This window comes from Meles meles, chromosome 11, assembly GCF_922984935.1.
Source record: "Meles meles chromosome 11, mMelMel3.1 paternal haplotype, whole genome shotgun sequence".
In the NCBI taxonomy this organism is placed as follows: domain Eukaryota; kingdom Metazoa; phylum Chordata; class Mammalia; order Carnivora; family Mustelidae; genus Meles; species Meles meles.
Window position 1 is genome coordinate 73,211,653 of NC_060076.1, and position 26,507 is coordinate 73,238,159.

At 42.6% G+C, this 26,507-nt stretch overlaps 1 long non-coding RNA gene and 1 pseudogene across 1 annotated transcript; both read left to right on the forward strand.

Moving 5' to 3' along the window:
* On the forward strand, nucleotides 1-1,859 carry LOC123952665. The gene is made up of 3 exons (XR_006820685.1): nucleotides 1-471; nucleotides 646-740; nucleotides 863-1,859. It is a non-coding gene; the product is annotated as an uncharacterized LOC123952665 (long non-coding RNA).
* A 23,622-nt stretch (nucleotides 1,860-25,481) lies between these two features.
* LOC123953606 lies at nucleotides 25,482-25,677 on the forward strand (annotated as a pseudogene).
* Nucleotides 25,678-26,507: the final 830 nt, after the last annotated feature.

A 26,507-nucleotide genomic window follows, 5' to 3' on the forward strand; every position in this document is an offset into this window, starting at 1 on the left:
TAAAATCTAAAAAAAAAAAAAAAAAAAAAGAGAAAGAAATGTAGGGAAAATAAGCAGTGCCCCTTTTTCTATCTGTCATGAAAAGAATTAGCTCTTCCTTAGCCTGTGACCAGGCTGCGTGTGCAGAGGGTAGGTAGGACTTGGGTGAGGCAAGGAACAAGAAGGAGGGATCTGTTGGGACAAAGAGGGAGTGGCTTGGGGCAGAAGAGATCAGTCCTTGGAGACGACTGAGGCCTTTGCTGCCCACCCTCCTCTAAGAATTTGCTTTGCCTCATCTGTGCGGAGCTCCAATTTTTTTTTTGTTGTTGTTGTTGGTGGTGGTGGTGGTGCCGTCTGTGGTTTCTAGGTAAGCGGTGTAGGTATGTGTGTGTGTCTCAGACGCTGTCGAGAAGAGACTTTGACCAGCCAGCTGCTGATGTCTGAGATGCTGACTCGTACATGATACACAGAGGAGCTGTCTATAGAAATTTGGTAAGCAAAAACCAAACCCAAACCGCTAACAGGTCACTTGCTACCTTACAAATACCATTTTATTGGGATATAAATTGGTGTAATTTGAAAGCAGAGCCTGCCCGGGGTTTTTCCTGTACACCTGGGGCACGATTATACAAAGCTGTCTCTCTAAATATTGTCTTTGCCACCCAGAGTATCTAGAATCAACATGTGCGCTGTTGTCCTTGAAGCCAGAAACTTCTACAGAGTTAGTCCTCAGGAGCTCGTCTGGCTCCTGCTGAGCACAGGTTAGCTTCCTTTCCCTCCGCAAGACATGAGTAGCCCCTCTCCCGGCGCGAGTGCTGTGGCACTGGGCTGCTCTGAGCAAGGCCGGGCTGACATCAGGCCCTCCCACTCCTTTTTCTCCCAGATGTCATGTGTTCAACATTGTGCCGCTGGAACCTGTCATCCCATCTGGCCGTGAGCCTATCAGGTGACCACTTGGTATCCTGTTCTTGGCATTTCTTTGCACCGTAATCCGAATAAGCTTTGGGATAGCTGGAGGATATTTACAGTTTTCCCCTCGAGAACTGGTAAGGGCTGGCCCTAAGTACCACCCCGCATTTTCCCTCATGTAGAGCTGCAGGCGGCTGGCTCAGTTGTCTGGGAGAGGAGGTGGGTGAGTACAAGTGGAATGTTTTCCAGGATAAAGTTTTATCTGTCCATACTCTCCCCACTGCTCCCTTGACACAGAGTTGGCAGCGCCTGGCAAATACAGCAGTGGGCAGGCGAGGTAGGCCTCGGGGTGATGTGTGGAAGCGTGAAGTTCCGGGTTTGGCCAAATGTGATCCCGGGGTTGAAAGAGTATGTCCTGTTTTCTGAATATCGCTGACTTATAGGGGCCACCCTGTGTAGGTCTCATCTCCTCTTCAGAAGCATTGTTCTCTCTGATGAAGATAAGTTGTAAATAAACAAATAAAAAAAAATTAAAAAAAAAAAAAAAAGCTCATCTACATGAGAGAAGAGCGATCACCTGGAGGAATGACCTGGAGTGGCGGCCCGTGCCTTCTCCTGAGCATGTCCCGGGCTAGTCCACCAGGAAGCCTGTCTTCCTTGGTTTCTGTATTCCTTAACAATTGGAATGAAGGAGCGGCCACTTGGTGTGCTTACGCAACTGGGTGCTGCCTGTGATTCTCGGCTCTCCCTATGGATTGTGCATCTTCTGAGTAGAGAACATGGTTTCTTATGTCACCTCTCTTGGGTGGGATTAAGGTAAGCACACACTCGGTCCTATTTATTTGCTTAATGAAAGTACATATGCAGAAATTAGAATATGGTTCAGAGCTTTGTACCCGAATCCCTGATTCCACAATGCATCAGCTGTTACCTTGGGAAACTCATTGGACTCGGTTTTGTCATCCATTAAATGGGAACAGTAATCATACCTGTCTCCTAAGGTCATTGTGAGATTTTAGGTAATGTGTGTAAAGTGCTTGGTCTGGTACCAGGATACAGTATATGCTTAAGAAATGTTGGATGGTTGGGGCACCTGGGTGGCTCAGTAGGTTAAAGCCTCCGCCTTCGGCTCAGGTCATGATCCCGGGGTCCTGGGATCGAGCCCCACTTCGGGCTCTCTGCTCTGCGGGGAGCCTGCTTCCTCCTCTCTCTCTGCCTGCCTCTCTGCCTAGTTGTGATTTCACTCTGTCAAATAAATAAAATATTTAAAAAAAAAAAAAGAAATGTTGGATGGTTAACAAGATAGAGTGAGAAGGAACGAGGGCGAGGGGACTGTATGACATGCTTCTGAATCTCTGTGACAGGACTGTACCTTGTCTCCATTTGTTCCTCCTTTCCCCACTCAGGTTCTGGCCTGGACACCTAGTGGTGGGGTGGGGGTTGAGAGCTCACTTCTTAGTTCCCTTCTTCCACCTTCTCTTCTCCATTCTCTTCCACCTTCGACTCAGCCTGCAGGGTGGGCTCACTCTGCCAAGCTCGACTTTGTTCATCTGATTGTTCATCTGATACATCCTTGCAGGCGTGCCTGCCCCTTGCTTGTGGGCACCAACACAGGACTCGGTTTATGTGCTGGGTTCCCTCAGCAAGTTGGCCTCATGTTATGGTAAATGGCTCTTCGGAGTTCCTGAGAAACAAATAAGGAATTTAGCTGGGCATTCAAAAGTGGGCTCCTGGGGCGCGTGGGTTGGCTCAGTCATTAAGTGGCTGCCTTCGGCTCAGGTCATGATCCCAGGGTCCTGGGGTCGAGCCCCACATCAGTCACCCTGCTCAGCAGGAAGCCTGCTTCTCCCTTTGCACCCCCCCCCTGCTTGTGTTCCTTCTCTTGCTGTTTCTTTCTCTGTCAAATAAAGAAATAAAATCCTAAAAAAAAAGAAAAAAGTGGGCTGTTAGGGATAAGATACCATCTTGAAAGTCCACCCAGGGATGCCTGGGTGGTTCAGTGGGTTAAGTGTCTGCCTTTGGCTCTGGTCATGATTTCAGGGTCCTGAGATCAAAGCCCCCATCGGGCTTCCTACTCAGTGGGGAACCTGCTTCTCCCTCTTCCGCCCCCCCCACTGGTGTTCTCTCTGTCTCTCTCAAATAAATAAAATCCTTAAAAAAAAAAAAAAAAGAAAAAGAAAGAAAGAAAAGAAAAGAAAGGAAAGAAAGCCCATCCAGATGCTATGGGAAGAGGGAGGGAGAAGCTCCTGTCAAGGAGGTTCTAAGGAAAGAGATGTGTCCAGGGAAGCCAGGTGTAAGCTGCTTAGAAATGCTCAGAGGGATAGCCCTCCTGGCATTTACTGGGAACCCAGGACGTGTCAGCATGCAGATTCAGCTTTCCTGTGCTGTCCTTGAGTTCCCAAAAAGCCTATTTCATTTTTCTAGCTGCTTTTTAAGTTAAATGTAGTCCTCAGCAGCCAGAGAAGACCCCAGGCATTTGATCAGAGGCACAAACCACTGCTTTTTGTCACAGATTTTTATGGAAAAAGAGGTCTACAGTGAGTGTGCGGGCCCCCGAGTTCCTGAGCAAGACGAGCTTGCCTCAGAATACAAGATCTGTGGCAGAGCCAAGCCTCCATTTAGCTCTGACACGTACTGATTTAAGATGTGAAAAGGAGTGTTCGGCGAAGCCCAAATTGCCTGTGCCAAGAAAAGCCTATTAGGTTGGTGGCTGAAAGACTGAATTGTTAGGACTCACTTAATGGCCAGGAGGCTCTGCCAGCTGCTGGGAGTGAATGCCCACTTACACACTGGAGTGCCCGTCCTTGTTCCCCTGGGCTGGGGTCTCCTTGGTGCAGGGAACATGGCTGCTGCCCAAGAGGCCACTTTTAATGGGCGATGCCTTATTCTTCAGGCCATTGAGTGGATAGCTTTAGTTTGTGAAAGTGACATTAGATGCTCACAAATTTGTTTTTTTGTTTTTTTTTTAAAGATTTATTTACTTATTTATTTGACAGAGAGAGAGATCACAAGTAGACAGAGAGGCAGGCAGAGAGAGAGGGGGAAGCAGGCTCCTTGCTGAGCAGAGAGCCTGATGCGGGGCTCAATCCCAGGACCCGAGATCTTGACCTGAGCTGAAGGCAGAGGCTTAACCCACTGAGCCACCAGGCACTCCTTTGCTCACAAATTTGTAAAGGAAAATACTTGGAAGCTGGGTCTAGAAGGTGAGTTCAGATGAAATGTCAGGGAATGGCGTAGTGACTATAAACAGGTCACATATGTGGACCGTGAAACAAAACTGTCGCATGAGCCGTATTATCTGTTCATCGTCTCTCCTTTCCCCTGGGCTTGGCTGGACATGCGAAAGGCCCAGCACTCGTTTGACTTAATCTCAACAAATTTCCAACCACGCAGAGTGGACAGACTTTGCCCAACCAATGACAATAGAAAGCCCAAGTAAGACGTGAGAGAAACCAAGTACAGAAACCCGTTTTTGGAGTTCGGGCAGGGAATGGTCATTCGGACCTAGAAGGGTCGTTGATTTTTTTTTCATTCATTTATTCAGATTCTTGTGGGGATATAATAATGTAAGTGGGTGGGTGCCTGATCAGCTTTGTGTGTCCCTGTGTCTCTGTCCATATATTCCTGGGAAGCAAGTGGAAATCAGGCATGAAGCGGGAGACTAGGAAACAGATTTACAGGGAACCCGTCTAGACGGGGAGCTGGAGGTAGGTATTGTTACCCACATTTTACAGATCAGAAAACTGAGGTTCAGGAAGATCTCACCCTTGTATAATGTGTATAAAATGGCAGAGGGGACCACTGGATGCCCAAACTGCTAAGCAGTGTCTGGAAATTGGGTGGTGGACAGTGCAGCTCACTTTGTGTTCTTTGTCTTGGTCATCGTCTTGGGAGGGAGGTTTAAAGGACTTTATTTATCTATTTTTAAAAATTTGTTTATTTATTTGACAGAGAGAGAGATCACAAGTAGTCACAGAGAGAGGGAGAAGCAGGCTCCCTGCTGAACAGAGAGCCCTATGCGGGACTCGATCTCAGGACTCTGAGATCATGACCTGAGCCAGAGGCAGAGGCCTAACCTACTGGGCCATCCAGGATCCTCGAGGTTTAAAAAACCTTAAAACATCCATGAAACATCCAGCAGAATGCCAGCTCCTCTGATACGTTCAGTGTGGTTTCGCTGTGTTCCTTCCACACCAGGCATTTCTCCCATGATGCTAGTGACCATTTGGTTGGTATCCTTCTTCATGGTGGTGCTGTCTGGTATGCTGGGGGATGCTTAGCGGCACCCCTGGCCTCCACCCACTGGATGCCTGTGGTGCTCTCCACCTCCCAAGCTGTGACAATGCAAAATGTCTGTAAACATTGCTCCATGTCTGTTGAGGGGCACCCCCTCCCCACTTCCTGTTAAGAATGACTGGGTTCCGGGATCGAGACAGGGAAGCGACTCACAAGCCCAAGGGTTGGAGCTGGTCATAGGTAAGCAGGATCCTGCACCCAGGGAGCAATGAAAATGCCCTTGAAGGAAGCTACTGAAATTGGTATCCAGAGCTGGCGAATGAATATGGCCAGGGGCCAGGTGGTGTGAGCAGGAGGTCTGGGGTAGGTGCTCTCTGACGTGCTGTCCCTGGAGCGAATGGGTCTGCCGTGTCCCAGAAGCCTGGCATGGGGCTGACAGTGAGGAAGACCTAGAGAGGCTGCTGGTCAGACTTCCAGATGTTACTCCCTCCCTCGGCCGTGGGAGCCACCTGTGGCTAACGCCCTGGTTTGCGCTCTGCCCCTCCATGCTGACCAGGCTGCTGGGAGTCACAGCCCGGCTCCCCCTGCTGCCTGACCCCTGTCCACCCTGCTCTCTCCCAGGAGTGGCTTTCTGCTCCTGTGTTGAGAACTCTGTTTTTAACCTGCTTAATAGGTATTGGCTTTTTTTTTTTTTTTAATATACTGGTCACTAATTTTAAGTCAAAGCTAGAGAACTCCTACTTTTCTTTTCATTTCTTTTAGCCCCCAGTTTCTGCCTCTCTAGCAGAGTGATGGTATGGCCTGCTGTGTGACCGTGGGGGGCCCCTATGGCTGGGTACTGGCTCCTAGATCCCTTCCTCCTAGCAGGGGCTTTTAAAGGTAGAAGGTGGGGTCTGGCAGCCTCCCTGACAGGAGGTGTGGCGGGTGCCCTGCCCGGGCTCCCAGCTCCCTGGGGACAGGGCCACTAGTGGAGAAGTCACCTGGGAGAAGCTTGCCAGTGGGGGAGGGTGTGAAAGGGCCGTGGCTTGGGGGTGTTGTGGAAAAGAGAAATGTGTCCATCAGCATGCTGGCAGGAAATGAGTCCCCTCCCAAGGGTTCAGATGAAGGTTATTATGGAATGGCCACGTATACAACAGTTTGGGGGTCTCATACCTGCCGAAGCTGAGCTGGACCCCCGAGGAGAGCTACCAGCACACACCATTTTAGGGAAGAAACACCCTGGCTTCCCTCTCTTTCCTTCCAATCTCTTGCCAGCACCTCCTGGTAACCGCCTGCGGGGAGACCCAGTGATGCAGTATATGGGGGGGGGCAGCCACATACTGGACAGAGAAGAGTGAAGAATGCACTGGGGGTGCGGGTGGAGGTGGACAGATGGAGGCGATGGAGGATAATCAGGAAAAACATCCATCGGTGGCAACGGTGGACTGGTGCTGGGCTTGTATGTCCCCTTTCCCCTGTGTGGTGCAGGTGGTCAGAATCCCCCCGTCACCGTGGGGGACACTCAGCGCTCCTCCTGATTCTGGGTGTATATACTCTTTCCCCCAGGGGGTCATCCTGAGCAGAGCATCCCACTTCAAAGCGATGCCCTCCTTTTGCGAACCTTGGGGCAGTTCCTCTTCGGCACATTCATACAACGTTTACACTCCCCACCATTGCACTGTTGGCTCTCCGTGTGTGTGTGTGTGTGTGTTTGTGTGTGTGTGTGTGTGTGTTTGCGTGTGTGTGCGTGTGTGCATGCCCTGGATTGGAAGCCCTTCAAGATGTCACAGTTCTTTTGTTCACAGCATCTTGCAAGAAGGTATTCCAGAAATATCTCTTGTTTGATGATCAGTTCCTTTAAGTCATAATCACAAAATTCTGCAGGGAAGGACTGCAGCCATAGTTCCTGAGTTTCCAAGGCGGACAAATAATCACGAAAAAGTTCCTGAAGATGCATCCTGTGTTTTCATTCTTGGGATAACACTGACAGGGGTCAGTCCCATAAAGGTCCCCATATCACACCGCTCTCTGCAGGGAAAGATGTGGACTGAACAGCTATATCTTTTCTACCGTAGCACAGTGATGATGTCCCCAGACTCTGCTGGTGGTTTGACCATGCAGCAGATTCTCAGTGTCATATGTATTTAAAAATGTGAGAGTCTAGTGGGAGTAAAATGGGGTTGACCCTGTTTCAGTGATGGAAACAAAGCTAGGAAGCGGAGGCCGTGTGTACCAGGTACTGACCTGTCCCCGGTCACAGCTGGTGTGGTTCTCGGAGAAAGCAGCACCCGGCTGTGCCGAGCCTGGGAATAGAGCCTCCCCGGCCCGGCTTTGCGCCCCTGAATATTTGCAGTTTCTGAGGGAAAACCTAAGGGACTTGGAGTCAAACCTTCCTGCAGTCTGCAGTTGCCGGTCTCTCTCTTCTGTCAAATTTGCTCTATCTTGTTATAATGCTTGAAAACTGGGGCTTCACAAAGGAAAAAGGGAAGTCTTAACCTAGAATCAACTTCTTTCTCAGCCGATGTGAACTGATTCTAGTATCGGTAGAAAGTTGTGTTGTGTGTTCTGAAAGGATAGGGTTTAATTCCGGTTTCAAATTAATTCTACAGCAAGAGCTTGGAATTCCACCCAGAGAGACGAAACGGCAGCTCCGGTGGGATTGTGTAAAGGGTTGGTGGGGAAACAGGCATTGGCCGCACATGTCTCCCCTGCTTGGGCCAAGTAGGGGGACAGCCAGGACAGGGGCTATGAAAGCACCCACGGACGACCCCTGGGGGATGCCTGAGCAGATAGGGACAGGGCCCAGCCTGAGACCCGTTTTTAGTGGGGTACAGCTCTGGTTCCTGGGGTTGTACTTCCTCTGCGGTGAGAAAGAGATTACAGGCAAGAGGACAGGTGCTCAAAAGCCCCACAACAAGGGGGAAGTGGTGGAGAGGAGCATCAAGGGGGAACCTTGCATTCCAGGTGTGCTGGATTGCTGAGCCCCGCACCCTCAGCGTAGCTGGCAGGGCTGGGGCATCAGTTCCTTCAAGCTGGTTATCTCAGGTGGCAGGAAGCGGAGACATCATTTCTGTGTGTTCCATGAGGTAGGGTAGGAAATGTTGGGAAGCCTTGAACTTGCATCCTTCTTAAAAGCCTGAGATGAAGCAGGAGTGGGTTCCTGGTAGAAGCACCTCGTCAAAGAATTCCAGGGGGCACCAGTCACAATCCATTCACATCCCCAATGGTGTGACTGGTATATCCTGTGGTTTCCCTGGGTCCCTTTTTAATCCCCTGGTAACCTGTAGGTGGTCTGAAGGAAGTGATTGTGGGCAATTGTGTGGGCAGGGAGTTCTAAGATTTTCTGCATTTCTATTTTTCACTGTGCTTAGCTCAGAAATGAGTGGAATTAATGAATGACAAAATGCCAAATTCCAAAATAAAGCAGAAATAGTTCTTTTGTCAAGGCAGCTGTGTCTAGGTTGGGGACTTCTGGTCTACCTCCTTTTCAGTGTGTTTTGATCTCTTCCCTCCCAAGAGCTCTCAAGGTCTGGTACTATGGCTTCTCTGCTCATTGTCCAGCTTCCTGCCCACGGTCCCTGACACGCCTGGAAGCTTGAATGTTTGAAGAGCTTAATTCCCTGTCCCTTTTGCTCTTATCACAGGGTGAAAAGACAGTTGTTCTGAAGGACATGACCAGTCAGTTGAGCCACAGCTATACAGAGATATATGTTTGTTTTGAAATATTAAAATGAGATTTACCTGGACACATTAAATATTTAAATTCTTTGTTGAGTTTTTTTTTTTTTCCTGATTACTAGTTTTTGGGGTTTTTTTGTTTGTTTTGTTTTTGTATTTTTTTTCCAGGTATAATTTGCATTCAGTGCCATTACACTAGTTATTGTGCCATTCCAGGAGTTTTAACAAATGCATGTTGTCATGTGACCTGCAGCACAGGCAGAATATACAGCGATTTCCTTATCTCCCCAAATTTGCTTGTGCCCTTTGTAGCCAGCACCCTGCCTCCCCCAGCATCTGGCAAGCACTCATCAGTTTTCTGTTCCCATAGTCTCCTTTTTGAGAATGGCATAGGAATGGAATCCTACATAGCATCTGTCCCTTGTGAGTCTCTCTAGCATAAGGCATTTGAGATTCATCTTCATTGTTGATATATCTGTTATCCCTTCTTTATCACTGAGCAGTATTCTCTTGGATGAATATGCTACAGTTTATCCATTCACCAGCTGAAGGACATTCAGGGTTTTCCAGTGTATTATTAGTATTTTGACTATTTCCATCTGTTAGTGGGTAGGAAGCTTTCTCATGAATCGCTATGGTACTAACCAAGTATATTTGGTACCTTTCTTCACGGCAAAGTTTTCTGGGTAGCGTCCTGCAAGACACCCTCTATGTTGGTGCACTGGATGGTCCTTTAAGATGGTGGCCTTAGTAGTGGTGTCACCATGGCCCCATATGGTTGACACCTCACCACCTCCTCCATCTTCCATTATTCTCTCCTGCTCCCTCTCCTGAGGGACATACCTCCTTTCATGTGGAGGCCAATTAGAAATGTTCTAAAAGCATTTCTCTGAAAACTCAGAACCCAAACTAAACCATCTCCATATGCTGTTTTCCACTTCAAAGACAGTTGGAAGATAGTTTGACACAGTTTCTTTTCTTCAAAGTGGGGTGGGGGAGGCTTTTCACTGTGGGACCAAGAAGGAGGGTCTAGAAAGAACGCCCTGAGGACATCTGTCTCAGGCAGCCTGGGGAAGTAGACACCTGAAGGGTGGAGGGCAAAGACGGCGTTGGTTGTCTATAATTATTTAGCTGATAGGAACAGAATTCTGCAGCAAAGCCTGGTATCCGACAGGTTGTGTCATTTCGAGCGACCCTCTGTCTCCCAGCAGCTGGAAACATCCCAAGAGTGGCATTGAGGAAACTTGGATTTTGACCTTGACAACATCGTCTTCAACACTGTACTTCAGCTTCTCTTGTTAGGATGAGGGCCGTGGAGAGGATGAGCCTCTTGGGTCTCTGACACTCATCTCACCCTCTCACATCCCAGCCTAGGGCTGCTCTTTGAATCTGCTGGCTCTGTGAGTCCAGAAACAACTGCTTGGTACCCCAGGGATGCTGAGCTGCCCTCATCACTCACCCAGTGTCCGAGGGGGGTAGTGCTCTGTTGGGGGACGAGCCTTAGCTGGCCACGCATTCTGGAGGAGTACAAGAGAGCATTCTCCTGCCGAGGTGAGATTCGGGGGACACTTCTCCAAATCCAGGCCTGTAAGGAAGGCGATCTGGCAAAAGATCCGCTAAAGACTTTAGAAGCCCGTTACGTACATGCAATAATGTCTTCTGCTAGCAAATATATCAAAACGCAAACATAATGTTTGTGTGACAAAACATGGAGCTTCCTTTGGAGCCGTTACTGGCTGCTCATGGGACTTCCTTCACGTTGTTATTTCATATCGTCCTTCTCTTGCAAGTGACATCTAAAACACTTCTCCTTTGAAGCATGCATGTGAGGCCAGGAGAAAATCCGAGAACGGAACGGGATCTTTTGGCCAAGATCTTCTCTTGCAAGTGGCCATTTGCCAACCAGAGCACAGAAATCCTTAATCCTCCCTTTGCTGTGACATTCCTAGTGAGTTGGAAATGGGAAGTAATTTCCTTTATTTATATATATAAATTTATTATATGTATATTTTATAATAAATAAAATAAATTTATTATATATTATATATATTCATTATATATATTTTATATATAAATAAATTTATATATGTATAAATAAATCTTTAAAAAAAGAAGAAATTTCCATATAACTTTTGACTCCTCCAGTACTTAACTATTAATAGCCTACTGTTGACCAGAAGTCTTACTGATAACATGAACAGTTGATTAACATATATTTAGTATGCTATATGTCTCATATATTCTTATAATAAAGTAAGCTACAGAAAAGAAAATTTTAAAATCAAATGGAAGAGAAAATACATTTACAGTACTGAACTGTTGTTTATTGAAAAAAATCCTCATATAAGTGGACCCACACAGTGCAAACCTATATTGTTTATATACGTGAATGAATATTATATGTCTATGAATGAATATTACTCAGCCATGAGAAAAGGAAATCTTGACGTTTGCAACAACATGGATGAACCTTGAGGAAATTATGCTGAGTGAAATAAACCACGCACAGAAAGACAAACCTGCATGGTATCACTTATATGTGGAATAAAAAAAATAAGAAAAATAGATAAGAGAAGTTAAATTAAGAGTAGAAAAGTGGCTGCCAGGGTCTGGAGGGGGGAGGGTGGAGTAGGGAGAGGTTGATAAAAGGGTACAAGCTTTATGTTGTAAGAGAAATAAGGTCTGAGAATCTAATTATCACATGGTGACTACAGTCAATAACCTCGTATTATATAATTGACATTTGCTAAGAGTAGAACCCAGATGTTCTCACATACACCCAAGAAAAATAAATAAAATCTATTCATCAGTTCTTCGTGTGTAGAAACCATGTGATGTCAATGGATAAGCAGATGACACAGAAACCATGCCATTTTGTGTGTGTGTGTGTTCTCTGTGTATTTCTAGCCCCAGGCAAATCCTGCTGTGGGCTGGGCTTCTTATAATAGCCCCTGTTCTGTGGTCACCAGGGCTTAGGAACTGTGTTTCCATTAGTCCCCCTTTCCTGGGCTTTCTTGACCCTACGTTACTGTTCCCTCAGCAGCTTCAAGCAGAAAATCAGCACAGAGATGCTTATGAAGGCTGCCTCACCACTGTTAAGACTGATGTCAGTTTTCAATTCTAGTATTTTATATGAAGCTAATCTGTGTTTTATATTGAGTTATATAAAAATTATAAGCCATACTAAATTTTGAGTGTGATTAAAAAAAACAAAACAAAACACCTGTACGTTTCAAACTTGCATGGGTTGAGCATTTTGTATTATAAATTGCAGGCACTCAGCATAACTCACAGGGCTTTGTTGCTCCTAACTTGGAGTTCTCATGTGTGAAGGTACCCTTTGGTGTGAAATATAAAATGTTCTTTTAATATAATGCTGTCTATAAATATGATTTTTTTTCCTCTGGGAAAGGAGGTAGATTCTCTTTTAGTTCATTTAAATATACAGTCCTGTAAAGTTTTATTTCTCTTTATATCATAGGACATAATTCTAGGTATTTTAGAATTATTTCCAGATCCATAAGCTTTCCTCACTAATTGTTTACAAAATTATTTATTTATTATTTATTTATTTAGAAGATTTTATTTATTTATTAGAGAGAGAGCGAGCGCACAAGCAGGGGAGAGAGGCAGAGGCAGAGGGAGAAGCAGGCTGCCCACTGAGCAAGGAGCCCGATGCGGGGCTGGATTCCAGGACCCTGGGATCAGGACCCAAGCAGAAGGCAGACGCTTCACTGACTGAGCCACTCAGGCACCCTATGTTATTCATTTTTAGTAAAATAGATGACGGTATAGTAAATGCCCTTTGCCTAAGGCATACAGTTAAGGCAACTTAATATGTTTCTAAGTAAAGGGGAAAAAATGGGATGAGATAAATATTACCCAGAGGCCTGTGGTGGTTATCTTTTGGCAGAAAATTACAGCTTGGTAATCCTTGTTTCCCTTTTACTCATCAGTTTTCTAAAATTTCCACAATGGATGTTTTATCTTGGTAATAAGAAGAAAAATGATACTTGTTTGTTCTTTTAAATAAAGTCATTTATCCCAGCACTCAGCCTCTGTCCCCTCCCAAGTGAGTCAGGGCTTGGGTGGGTATTTTTAAGCTTAATAGGAGTGTAAGTGACAACATTGTAAAATATTTAAAGTGTACCTTGTGATGATTTGCCATACATACACACTGTGAAAGGATCTCTTCCGTCTAGTTAATTTTATTCATCACCACACACACACACTCTTAAAAAAATTTTGTTTTTTGATGAGACCACAATACATACAGTGTTATCCACTGTAATCACCACATGGGTTTTAACTTACATTCCTCGTTGTCTCTAGGGTACTGCTCAGAACTATCCCCAGGTGCCGTGGGAGGTCAGGAGTCACAGCAGTTTGGGGGCCACCAAAGTGACCCCAGTGGCAGATACCAGTGTGCAGAAGGCTGCAAGCCTCACTGGGTTTTAAGTCACTGAACCCCTTTTGGTTCATTCTGGGAACCACAGTGTGTGGAGAGCTCAGACTTTGGTTCTCTGGCAAAGGTGTCACCAAGATGAACCCCAGGAGATGTAAATCACAGTACAGCCTGCGAGTAAAGTTGTTTTTAATCCTCACTCTGTGAATGAGTGTGACCTGAAGGTTGTTTAATAATACAGATTCTTTCTCTAGAGAAATGCTAAATAATTAAAGCTTTTATATGTCTGTATGGACTTTGAAAACCAAGAGTCTAAGATTCTGATAGCTTAATTAGCTTTAAAAAAAAAAAAAAGAAAGAAAACAAAACTGCAAGTCATGTGGAGTTGTAAAAAAAAAAAAAATCAATACCTGATTTTTCCTATCACTCTACCTTCCCATCATTCCCTGTCCTTGTCAGTGAAATGAGTATTATGCTATATTCAGTTCATTTTGCAAATTAATGTATTTATAGTTATTCTTTTGAGCCATTTGGTTTTGGGGCAAATGATATCCTTTGTGAATGTTTTATTCTTTTATTTTAAAAGATTTATTTATTTGACAGAGAGATCACAAGTAGGCAGAGAGGCGGCGGGGGGTGGGGCGGGAAGCAGGCTCCCAGTTGAGCAGAGAGCTCGATGTGGGGCTCGATCCCAGGACTCCGGGATCATGACCTGAGCTGAAGGCAGAGGCTTTAACCCACTGAGTCACCCAGGCATCTGTGAATGTTTTATTTCTTATTTAAATTCCAAATGGTATTGAATAGGCACAATAACAATAAATTTTTTTAAACCAGAATTTGTATCTTTTATTTCTTATTTTTTTAATAAACATATAATGTATTTTTATCCCCAGGGGTACAGGTCTGTGAATCGCTAGGTTTACACACTTCACAGCACTCACCATAGCACATACCCTCCCCAATGTCCATAACCCTCCTCCCCCTCTCCCAACCCCACCTCTCCCCAGCAACCCCCAGTTTGTTTTGTGAGATTAAGAGTCACTTATGGTTTGTCAATAACAATAAATTTATTCAAAATTCAAGGTTAGGAAAGAATTTTAATTAACCTGATCATTTTATATTTTTGTAAGGGAGTAGCAGTGTTTTAGCTTTATTATCTGGACAGTATGGTTGCTTTAAAATAATTTTTACTTTGAGAAACTTGATATTGGAGAAATGGAAGTTTTCATATGTTTTGGAAGCCCTACTGAAATAGTACAGCAGCACGTGATCTTAGCTCACTCCTTTTAATTGGTTTGGTCTAGCCTGGGGGATGTTGCCTGGTATACTGTGGTGTGTGTGTTTCATGTGTATGGCATCTGTGATACAGACGGGATGTGCGCGTGGTGCAGTGTGTGTTTAACGTGTGATGTACAAGGAGGTGCAGTTTGTGTTTAACGTGTGATGTACAAGGAGAGTGCCCCTGTCTGGGTGGAATGCGGTGTATATACAATGTGCTGTGTCGGGTGTGTGTGTTGTGTGTGTGTGCAAATATGTGCTATATAGGGTGTGTGCTTGTGCTCACAGGGGATGTGGTATGTGTGTGTAGGTAGAATGGAGTCTGTGTATCATCACTAACTTACGTGAGAGGGAAGAAATCAAAATTATTATTTAGTGGCCAACTCTCCCTTTTAACATGGCCTTATTTTACTGAGTTGGGCACTCAAACTGAGGAAAGAACTAAATTGAGAAAAGGGCATTTGAAAGGACTAGAGAAAGGGGAAGAAGCAAGTCAGAAACTGGCTGATAAAGGGGAGAGAACTCTGGGGGCAAAAAAAAAGATGTCTAATACAATTGTTCTTCTAGATTATGGCCATCTGGTGTGAGATGTGAATTCTCTCCATTCCATAAAAGATTAGTAAAATTAGGGGCATCTGGGTGGCTCAGTGGGTTAAGCCTCTACCTTCGGCTAAGGTCATGATCTCAGGGTCCTAGGATCGAGCCCCGAGTCAGGCTCTCTGCTGGTGGGGAGCTTACTTCCCCTCCCCCCCCCCCCGCCTGCCTCTCTGCCTACCTGTGATCTCTCTCTGTCAAATAAATAAATAAAATCTTTTTTAAAAATTAGTAAAATTAGCATCAACTTGCCAGTGCTTTTAGAGTTGGATTTGTTTGTTCTGGGATATTAAACACTACTCAATCTGGCCTCTAAACAAAGACTACTCAAATGGGCTGGCACGTTTGAGACATCCTCCTTCTCTGAAGAATTTTTTGCATTTTTAAGTTTGGAAAGTCTAAGTCATATGGAATCACTAAAATTCAGATGAGAGGTAAAACCCAGAACTTCATGTCTAGAGATAAGGTGTGGAATGATAGAACTGAATGGGACTTGTTACTTCCTTTAGTCCAAAGACTATAGAGTTTGGAAATCCATAAGAAGCTTACTGGAAAAACTAACATTATTTCCTGGAAGTCAGTGCCATATAAAAGCCTGGGATTTAGATGTAATATCACCCAGATTTGAACCCCAGTTCCAACACTTATTATCCTGAGTGACATTGGACAGGCTAGGTGAAACCTTCCTTGCAGGGTTTAGAGTAAGTAAATATGTATAGTGCACTTGTCACAGACTTTGGCATATAGTAAGTAACAGCTTTTTATCAATTATAAGTGATAATAAGTTCACTACAGCATTGGACTACACAAAGTCCTATTGTGTAGCATTAATATGCTGCTGGACAATGGATGGTTACTCCCAAGAGTAACTATAGCTGTGTACTGACACTGAATTCATTCTACCACACAACTGTGTAACAAGGCAACTCTGCAGATAAATCCGTTTTGTGTGTCAAACTTGGGTATAACAACTATTCTTGGAGGCATCAGTCTGAAAAGCATATTCATTAACTATAAAAATGAGAAATCTGATGCATTCACACGCACCCTGTATGTGCACTTGTCTTCATGGTCAAGGAACTGAGGAGATGTAGCAGAAGGTTAGCATTAAACACAGAGCATTCATAAGTGGATTGTAATTCATTATTTGGTCATCAGAGTGATACAGTTCAATGGATCGCAGCACAGAAAAATGCCAGAGTGTTTTACATAATGTCAATGTGTGCTTGGTAATTATCTATCATTTACCTAGTGCCTTGTGTTTTCAATATGCACTGCACTCATTTAAAGTGGGCAGGTGGTATTCTTCCTCCTGGAGGGCTTGGAAAATAAACATAGAATACTGTCGGAACTAGGACTGTTTCTTATCTCTTCATGTTCCATAGTTGGGAGGACCTGGCAAATGAGGTATAGAAGTGATAATATCCGATGATCTTTGTTCCAATAAGAAGATATTTTCATCACAAAAGGTGCCTTATTCTTACTAATTTCCTCTAGTTAGAGAGATTTCTGTGGGCCAGTGTTTCATAGCCCTTTGTGCTCTAATTCCCAAATGAAGATAGGGGATTGGCATCTGCAAAACTAGGTGGGAGTGAGCATACTTTCTGGATGAAGACTTAAAATTTACACAGTAGCCTGTATTTTCCACAGTAGTCTTACATGTATTATCACGTGACCCTTACCGTGCTATAAGAGTAATAAAGGGAATAATTACTATCTCTATTATGCAGATGAAGAAACTCTGCTGTAAAGAGATAAGTGACTTGTCTAGGTCAACTTAGCTAGTAAGTAGCAGGGGCCAGTCTCAAATAAAGGACTTACAACTTTAAGATCAACATACTTTCCATTCAAATACAAAATCCCTCTGCTAGTAACCTTGGTTTTGCTGAGTAATCATACTGGAAGTACAGTGCTAACTTCTGGGTCTGTTGGTAGACAAAGCTACCATTATTCCATAGGGAATATATGGGAAAAGCATGCTTTTCTGTGAATGGAAGTAGCCTTGCTCTAGCCAATAATTGGTTTGGCAAGTGGAGCATGAGCTATATTTCAGCTCTCATTTACCCTTTCAGCCAGACAAGCTTGTGAAACACTCATGGTAGACCTGCTGGTGGGGTGAAGGAAGGAAGACTGTGGTAACTGGCCTCCAAAGATAGTTGTCAACATTTACTCCCACTTCTGTATGCTCATGATGTACTTCCATTGAAAACTGAAGCTTGTTTCTCCTCCCTTTAAATATGGGTTGGTATTCTGACTATTCTGACTGAGAGAATTCTGTCATAATTAATCTAATATTTCTAAGCCCACGCCTTGAAAGAACTGTCAACTTATCCTTCTTTCCTTTTGATGCTCCATGTTGGAAATCAAGTCATCATGCTATAAGGAACCCCCAAAAACATAAGGAGAGGCCCATGCAGTGGAGAACTGTGGTCCCCAGCCACTGCCCTGTTGGAACTTCAGCCAATAGCTAGTACCAACTGGCACCCATAAGATTTAGATCATTTGGATTTTTCCAACCATCCTAGTGTCCCAGCTGACATGAAGTGAAATAGACCTATGTAGTCAACTCCCAGAATCATTAGATAATATTATTTAAGACATGAAGTTGTGGGTTGCTTTGTAATATAATAATAGTTAACTAAAAAGAAATTCACATGGATTAGTAAGAGCTGGGGCACAAATGACCAGAGCTGTTACTAGCCTCACAAGTGAATTAGCTACAATAATGAGGTGATGACAGTGTAGTGGACTGGTTGGTGGCCCTGAAAAATCTCTGTCCACATGGGGAGATGGAGAGGAGAGGGAGTTGAGGGAAACTGGAAGGGGAGATGTACCATGAGAGACTATGGACTCTGAAAAACAACCAGAGGGTTTTGAAGGGGCGGGGGGGTGGGAGGTTGAGGAACCAGGTGGTGGGTAATAGGGAGGGCACATACTGCATGGAGCACTGGGTGTGATGCCAAAACAATGAACACTGTTATGCTGTAAATAAACAAATAAAAGAAATGCAAAAAAAAAATCTCTGTCCATATCCTAGTCCTCAGAGATTGTGAGTGTCAAATTATTTGGAAAAGGGGTTTTTGTAATTAATTAATGTAATTAAATAATGTAATTAATGTAAGGAATCTGAGATGAGGGTATCATCATAGTAGGCTCTAAACCTAATGACAACTGTGACCATGGAGACAGAGATTGGAGTGATGTGGCTACAAGCATTAAGAAATGCTTCAAGCCACCGGAGGCTGGAAGAGGCAAGAAATGGATTTTCCCCAACATCCCCAGAGGAAGTACGATCCTACTAGATTTTGAATTTCTAGTTTCCAGAAACATCGGAGAATACATTTCTGTAGTTTGAAGCCATCTAGTTTGTGGTAATTTGTTGTAGGAAATAGATACATATTTTGAAATGGGGTGCTGTAAATGTAAATAAACACCTAAAAGGCAGAAGTGGCTTTGGAATTTGATAATGGGTACAGGTTGGAAAAATCTTGAGATGCATGATAAAATAAAATAAATCAATTGCCTTGTATACACTATTGGAAGAAATCGGGATGTTAAAGATAGTCTTTAGTGAGGGCTAAGAAGAAAATTAGGAACATGTTATTGGAAATTGCAGAAAAGGCAATTCTTGTTATATTGTAACAGAAAACATGGCTGACTTGTGTTCTATACTTGTGTAGAACATAGATTTTCTCTTTCATCATGATAAGTATATTATTTAATCCCTATCACTTATTCCCCCACCTCCCCCCCACTGACCGCCTCTCTCATAACCATGTATGTACTCTATAGCTAAGAGTCTATTTCTTGGTTTTTCTGTTTTTCTTTGCTCATTTTTTTTGTTTTGTTTTTTGAATTGCACATATGACTGAGATTATATGGTGCTTGTCTTTCTCTGGCTGACTTACTTTGCTTAATGTTATAATTTCTAGGTCTACCCATGTTGTTGCAAACTTCAGGATTTCATTTTTTATGGCCAAATAATATTCCTGTGGGGGGGCGTGTGTGTGTGTGTGTACCACATCTTTATCCATTTATCTATCAATGGACACTTGAGCTGCTTCTATAGTTTGGTTATTGTAGCATATGTTATAATAAACATAGGGATGCATGTATCCCTTTGAATTAGTATTTTTGTATTTTGGGGGTAAATACCCATTAGCATGATTACTGGATTGTACGGAAGTTCTGTTTTTAATTTTTTGAGGAACCTTCATACTGTTTTCCACAGTGGCTGCGCTAGTTTGCATTCCAGTAGTGCAGGAGGGTTCCTTTTTCTCCACATCCTTGTCAACACATTGTTTCTTGTATTTTTGATTTTAGTCATTCTGACAGGTGTGAGATACTTTTTTTGTATTTTCAATTTGCATTTCCCTGATGAGTGATGTTGAACATCGTTTTGTATGTCTGTTGGCCATCTGTATGACTTCTTTGGATAAATGTCTGTTCATGTCGTCTGACCACCTTAATTGGGTTAGTTGTTTTTTGGGTTTTGAGATGTATCAGTTCTTTATATATTTTGGGTGCTGACTCTTTATTGGATATGTCATTTGACAATATCCTCTACCATTCAGTAGTTTGCCTTTTAGTTTTGTTGATTGTTTCCTTTGCTGTGCAGAGACTTTTTATTTTGATGTAGTCCCAATAGTTTAATTTTGCTTTTGTTTCCCTTCTTTCAAGAGACATATCTAGAAAATGTTGCTATGATTGATGTCAGGGAAATTATTGCCTATGCTCTCTTCATGGATTTTTGTGGTTTAAGGTGTCACATTTGGGTCTCAGATCCATTTTGAGTTTGTTTTTGTGTATGGTGTAAGATAAGTGGTCCAGTTTGGTGCTTTTGCATGTAGCTGTCCAGTCTTCCCAATACCATTTGCTGAAGAGACTTCTTCTCCTTGCATATTCATTCCTCCTTTGTTGAAGATTAACTGACCATATGAGTGTGGATTTATTTGAGTTTTCTATTCTATTCCATTGATTTAAATGTCTTTTTTTATGCCAGTACCATACTGTTTTAATTACTACCTCTTTGTAATATAACTTGAAGTCTAGAATTGTGATACCTCCAGTTTTGTTTTTCTTTCTCAAGATTGCTTTGGCTATTCAGGGTCTTTTGTGGTTCCATACAAATATCAGGATTGTTTATTCTAGTTCTGTAAAAAATGCTGTTGGTGTCATGATAGGGATTGCATTAAATCTGTAGAACATAGACTTTTAAGTGATGAACTTGACTGCTTGTGCAGGAGTTTTCCAAACTGTGTGTTGAAGGTGTGGCTTGTTTTCTTCTTAATGCTTATATTAAAGTGCAAGGGGAAAGAGAGAAATTAAGGAAGAAACTGTTAAGTAAAAGGAGCAAGCTCTTCTTTGGGAAACTCTCAGCATATTCTCATTGCAAAAGATGCTAAACTTGGGAGATTCGCTGTAAGGAAAATGTCCTGGAGAGAAGGCCAGCAGTGTGTCTGAATAATCTTTTGCTGAGGAGATTGGGCATGTGACTCACACATACAATCATCTCAGCAGAGTCCAGTAATAGAGATGAGGTTTTCCAGGAAAGATGTGTTGGGAATCCTCTTGTCTAATGGTGTGGATCCTGTGACATACACAGAAGACCTGAAAGGTTTTTGAGAATGTTGTATCAGCAGAAACTCTGCTAACTGAAGGCGAATCCCAAAGGGGACAGAGACAGGACAAAGTGGAAGTGGTCTGTTGGGCTCACAAAAGTCTATAGAAAAGAAACAAGCTGATAGAGCGACTTTATAGTGCTCAGTCTGTGCTAGTCTTCAAATAAAACAAAACCAAAAAGCAGAAAGACTTGAAGAGGTTGAAAGAGTGAGAGGCACAGGCCTAAAGAACTGAGCAGGTGCAGAAGCCGGCTGAGCTGCCACAGGCCTGCAGGGCAGAGCCTCTGGCCCGGAACAGAGAACCTTGAGCCATAGAGGGTTATTCTCAGTCTTGAAACCTAATGGAATTTTCCCTTCTGGACTTTAAAATTGCTTGTGACTGGTGACTCCTTTATTCCTTTCATTTTCTTTTTTTTGGAATATAATGGCTCTAACTCTTATACCCTATGTGTGTCCCACCATTGGGTTTTGGAACCAGGTAACTTGTGGTACTCATTTCACAGGTCCACAGATAAGAGTGGAATTTTGTCCCATCATGGATCATACTGAGTCTCATCCAGACATGATTTAGATGATTTCGATGTGATTTTTGACTTTTGAGTTGATGATATACAATGAGAAATTAAATCTGAGCTGATGCCTATAATGAGCTGAGACTTTCGGGATCTTGAGATGAGGTGAATTGTATTTTGCATGTGGAAATGATGTGCATATTTTGAGTGGAGCCAGACAGTAGGTAGCCTTGGGCTAAATACTGATCTCTGAAAATGTATGTCTATTCCTAATCCCAGAACCTGTGAATAATACTTTATTTTGCAGATATAATTTAGTTAGAATTCTGGAATTAGAATACCATCCTGAATTATCCAGGTGGGCCCTAAATTCAATGACAGATATACTTAAAAGAGACAGAAGAGGAAGATTCCAGGATTCTCTCCTCCAGAATTGTGGGAAAATAAATTTACCTTTTAAAAATCTCTTGTGTTCATGATAATTTGCTATAGCAGCTTAGGAAATTAATATAGCAAGGAAGTTCATTCTGTGGCTGGAAGGAATCTGTTTTCTCAGTTTTATCACAATCTCTTGACAGTGGTTTTTGGCATAAGATACCATAAGATACCCCCACGTCCCCATGATCCATATAGCACAGGACATTCAGCTCTATCCACACCCGCAGATAGGAACTGAGTACCTCGATTTTTCAACCCTGCCTGCCTCTAAGCCCTTTGAATTGTTACAGTGTAGCTCCTTCCATTAAGTGGTAGAGTAAATTCCCATCCCTTGATTCTAGAATTAATCTTCAGGCTAATAGAATGGGACAAAAGTGAGAGCACACAAGTTCCAAACCTATGCCTTAACCTGTTGCATATTTCTACTCTCTCCCAGAACCCTCTCCCCAGCCTGTGAATAAGCATATGCTAGCCTATTAGAAGATTAGAGACCCTGGGAAAAAAGAGCCCAATTGTCCAAACCAAGGCTTTCCTGAGCCAACTTAGAGCCAGGTAGTTGAGCAAGCCCAGCCTACCCAACAGCAGGGTCACCTAACCCAACCTCCAGGTCACCAAAGCTCATGAGTAAGCCCAGCTGACATATAGATTTCTGAGTTTTAATTAAGTATCTAAATGAAGGAGTTGTTAACTAATGCAGTATGCAGAGGACTTTTCCTAAAGGTTATTGAGAAGACTTTAATTTCCTTGATATGAAATAAAGTCCACCTGAGAAACTCTAGGGTCAGTCAGGTATGGCTCCAATATTTCCATATAAGGTTTCACATAAATATCTGAAATTGGAGGGAATAAGGAAGCAAGAGAATTTGCCTTGAAACTGTGTAAAGCAAGCATACTTTTTTTGCTTTGGTATATTTATCTGGGGGTGGGAATAAGGGATAGTTTTCACACGGAATTGACATTAACTACAAAGTCCAAAAGATGAGCAATGAGTTGGCCAAGGCAACAAGTTACAGGAGGACAGGAGAGCTTTTAGCTTGAGCAAAGGCCCCGAGTCCTTTGTTGGTATTCAGTATATTTTTAATAAATAAGCAAGTGTCCATGTACCTCTTAGTACTTTGCTTCATTACCACCTTTGGAACAACCCCCAAGATGCCTACCATGCCAGCTGTCAGCCTCCTCCTCACTTCCTTTCCCCTTCTTTTCACCTACAAAAACACTGCCTGCTGATGAGTTGTAAGTCATTTTGCAGAGGAAATTGGGTGTGCAAATCCTGTGATTAGACAAACATCCCTCATTAAAAGTTGTAATCCACTGGCCCTCTGTGTTGACACCTTAATTGCGAACTCTTAACAGCCTGAGCACACTCAATGACCCTGAACAACTCCACCTTCATCATCTCTTTCCCAGCCCCCTCCCTTCCTTGCCTGAGTCTCCAGTAGAAAATGACATCGTCTTCCAGATGGGGTAACGTGGTCTTCTCTTACTTGCAGTGATAATAATGTTTTCTCAGTTTTATCACAGTCTGTTGAGAGTGGGACTGATTTGCATATTCCCTAACATTTAATTAACGATGTCACCTTCCCAGTGCCTTGAAAACAGTTTGCATTTTTTCTTCCTCCCCGGGCAGACCTCCAACTGTTACCTCCCACATTTTCTGCTGCAGTCCTTTTTATTACTTTAATGACAAATAATTGGGCAGATTCTGAGTAAAGAGGGTGAGAGCCAAAGGACTGTTGCAAGGGAGACAGCTGCGTGTTACAAGACACTTTTAGTGGTCTCTAAATCAGACAGACAAGTAGAGTAATGATCACCTTGCCATAATGAGACACAATTAAGAATCATTGTGGCAAGTGACAGAGCATTTCATTGAACAGTAACCTCCTTCTTCAGGTTCTCTCTCCCTTCTTTTTTTTCCAAAGGAGATTGAATCTTAATTGTAGCATCGCCATTTGCAATGCTATCATTAAGATTGTGTCAGCATTTCCAATATAAATCGCATATTTTCAAGGGTTTATTACTTAAACATAAAAACTAGCTCCATTTTGAAATTTAGGGTGTCAGATCTTAATCTAAAAGAATCAGAAAATATAGATTCTCTGGTAGAAAAAGGTCTTACAGGTGCTTGATTTGTATCAGATCTCTGAATACTAGAATGCATTTAAAGCATTTTACGTTTTGCAGATTTCTAAGGAAAGACCCTTTTGCCCAGTGTTTTTCAAACTTGAGCATGCATAACAACCACAGGAAGGACTTGTTAAAACAGACGGCCTTACCCCACCTAAGTACTTATTCAATAGGTGGGGTAGGGCCAAGTTTACATTTCTAAAAATTTCCCAAGTGATGCTTCTGTTGCTGGTCCAGGTAACCACACTTTGACAACCATGACAAGGATCAATAACAAAATTCCAAATCACAGAACCACACATCTCAGAAGTTAGTGACATTGATTAGTATTTGAAAGACTAATCCAAACATAGTGTAGGAAACAAAGCATCCTCTTCAGAAATCCACCCTGTGACTGCTCTCCACTCTAAGTGGCAGGGAGTCTTTTCTAGTCAGTTCTTTCAAAATAAAAGGGAAATTAAAAACCAACTATATATACTTGATGAGCCACTGCAATTTAAATTAAATATTCTGGAGGTGCCTGGATGGCTCGGTTGGTTGAGCATCTGACTCAGCTCAGGTCATGATCTCAGACTCCTCACTCAGTGGAGAGTCTGCTTGTACCACTGCCCCTCCCCACAGCTCATGCTTATTCTCTTTCAAATAAATAAATAAATACATAAATAAATAAAATTTAAAAATACATATTCTTTTTTTATTTTACTTTGTCTCTTTCCTAATGAGCTGAGTGCCCTTTGGAATGTGTCCTTGCTCTCTATACACATTCCCTTTCCCCAAGGCTACCTGTCCCTGTCAATATAGTATGTTTGGAATGGCCAACATTCTCAATTTCATGGACAGAGAAATGGCAATAGACTATAAATAATTTGCCCAAAGTCATGGAAATTTTGTGGTAATGGCAGATATATTTGGGTGCTCATTCTATGGACTTATAATCCATAATTTATAATATAAATGGACACATCCATCCTTATACTTAATTCCATTCCTTCTGTGATTCATTTATAGCAATGCAGTTTGCTATGGAATAAGATCAATTATACTATGTAGTTTTTATATAATATAAATTTGAGATGGTGGAAGAATTCAGTAGTGACTAAACATTCCTGTGGAAGCACACTCATGAGTGAAGGAAAGTAACTTATTTTTTCTGAATTTACTAAACCAACCAATTTTTCTAGCATTGTTAAAATGCAGTTGAAAGGCAAGTTAGTGAATTGAAGGGTTTGAATATACTCAAAAAAGTTTTCTTGATTAATAGCACTTAGGAGATTCTGATATCTAAAGTTTAACATCAGCAGAACTCTGTGGTTGTGTCATAAGTAGGAGCATAGAAACCTCTGCCAGTTACCTCAGTGATTATACAAGTCAGGATAGGCTGAGTTATTCAGTGGTAACAAAAATCAAAAAAACAAAACAAACTCAAAGGTGTCATAGAGGTTTATTTCCTGCTCATGCAAAATCTACTGTGGGTCCAGATGGCTCTAGGGTATAATATTCCTTATTTCCCCACATCATTTACCCAAGTGGCTTGGATCTTTTGGTTCCACTGTCTCAACTAAGGCTCCTCAGTCACCTTCGTAGGTGAAGGAAATGCCACCGGGGTGGGGGTGGGGGCTTTGCACTGGTAATTAGAGCTTTGGCCCTGTGGACTCAGATATCACTTCTGCTAGCAGACTGTTGGCCTAGAACAGTCACATCGCTCTGCCCAGTTTGAAAGTGTCAGGGAGCTTTGTGCAGTGGCAGTATCATAGCCAATGAGGTTTATCCGAGGCGCGATTATTGCTAATTGAAAGTGTCAGGGAAATGTAATCAATCAGGAGGAGAGAGGACAAGAAAAATGGGAGGACTAGAAGTCCTACCACCTGCTACAGTGATTCAGACAAAATTTCCTTTCTTCAATATTTTACACAAAATTGTTTTTCCTACCTAGCATCTACCTTTTCTTTATGATTGGATAGTAGGAGGTTTTTGTTATATTTGGTTAATTGTCTCTGCTCTGTATTTTTATCATTGAAACATAAACTAAGGCCTAGTTGTATTGAACATGTCATTTCCAAAGTAATTTTTTACATATTATATCAGTTAATATAACCCTGCAATAATGTGTGTAGAAGGGTATCATGATTGCTGTCAGGAAATAGACTCAGCAATGCTTTGAAACTTCCAGGTTTTCCTAGTCAAGTAAGTGCTGAAGATAAGACTAAAACCCAAATCTGACTAACACCTCATATTCATTTTACTATACCATATTACTGTCTTTGTTGGAGCATTTTATGCTCATTCCTCTCAAATAAGTAAATTAAAATTACTATTGTGCCTTTAAACATGGAATGTTCTGGATCTGGTTTGCCTTAGAGTTTCAGACTTCGTTTAGTATTTATGAGGTCTGGAGTTGTTTTTTTCACAAGGTTGCTGCAGAAATCATTAGTCCATAATTTCCTTAAAAGTCTAAAATTAACTCTGCTTTTATTCCATTTTATTTGATTCTCACATGTGCTTTTAAAATTTTGGATTATTGGGGCGCCTGAGTGGCTCAGTGGGTTAAGCCACTGCCTTTGGCTCAGGTCATGATCTCGGAGTCCTGGGATGGAGTCCCACATTGGGCTCTCTGCTCGGCAGGGAGCCTGCTTCCCTCTCTCTCTCTCTTTCTCTCTGCCTGCCTCTCTATCTACTTGTGATCTCTCTCTGTCAAATAAATAAATAAAATCTTTAAAAAAAATAAAAAATTTTTGGATTATTGCCATTAATTTT